This window comes from Trichechus manatus, unplaced genomic scaffold, assembly GCF_000243295.1.
Source record: "Trichechus manatus latirostris isolate Lorelei unplaced genomic scaffold, TriManLat1.0 scaffold00067, whole genome shotgun sequence".
Lineage (NCBI taxonomy): Eukaryota > Metazoa > Chordata > Mammalia > Sirenia > Trichechidae > Trichechus > Trichechus manatus.
The window spans coordinates 309,843-311,208 of NW_004444003.1; positions in this window are offsets into that span (position 1 = coordinate 309,843).

Sequence of the window (1,366 nt, forward strand, 5' to 3'; positions counted from 1 at the left end):
AAAAAGAAAATTACAGACCAATATCTCTCATGAATGTAGATACAAAAATCCTCAATAAAATTCTAGCTAATAGAATTCGACAACATATCAAAAAAATAATTCACCATGACCAAGTGGGATTCATACCAGATATGCAGGGATGGTTCAGTACTAGAAAAACAATCAAAGTAATCCATCACATAAATAAAACAAAAGACAATGACCACATGATCTTATTAATTAATGCAGAAAAGGCATTTGGGAAAGTCCAACACCCATTCATGATAAAAACTCTCCACAAAATATGAATACAAGGGAAATTCCTCAACATAGTAAAGGGCATTGATACAAAGCCAACAGCAACATCCTAAATGGAGAGAGTCTGAAAGCACTCCCCTTGAGAACGGAAACCAGACAAGTATGCCCTCTATCACCACTCCATTCAGCATTGTGCTGGAGGTCTTAGCCAGAGCAATTAAGCTAGAAAAAGAAATAAAGGGCATCCAAATTGGTAAGGAAGAAGTAGAAGTATCCCTATTTGCAGAAGATATAATGTTATACACAGAAAACCCCAAACAATCCACAAGAAAACTATTGGAATTAATAGAAGATTTCAGCAAAGTATCAGGATACAATATAAACACAAAAAATCAGTTGGATGCCTCTACACTGACAAACAGAACTTCCAAGAGGAAATCACTAAATCCATACGGCAGCACCATTTGTTAAAGAGACTGTCTTTTCCCCAATTAATGGACTTAGGGTCTTTGTCAAATATCAGCTGCTCATAGGTGGATGAATTTATGTCTGGATTCTCAATTCTGTTCCATTTGTTGTTGTACCAGTACCAGGCTGTTTTCCCTACCATGGCAGTATAACGGGTTCTAAAATCAGGTAGTGTGAGGCTTCCCACTTTGTTCTTGTTTTTGAATAATGCTTTACTTATCCGGAGCCTCTTTCCTTTTCATATGAAGTTAGTGATTTGTTCTTCCATTTTATTAAAAATTGTCATTGGAATTTGGATCTGTATTGCATTGTATCTGTAGATGTTGGGTAGAATTGACATTTTCATAATGTTGAATCGAGTCTTCTATCCATGAGCAAGGAATGTTTTTCCACTTACGTAGGTTTCCTTTGGTTTCTTGCAGTAGTGTCTTGTAGTTTTCTTTGTATAGGTCTTTTGTGTCTCTGGTTACATTTATTCCTAAATATTTTATCTTCTTGGGGGCTATTGTAAATGGTATTGATTTGGTGATTTCCTCTTCAAGGTACTCTTTGTTGGCATAAAGGAATCCAATTGATTTTTGTATGTTTATCTTGTATCCTCAAAGTTTGCTGAAATCTTCTATTAGTTCCAGTAGTTTTCTTGTGGATTCTTTGGGGTCTT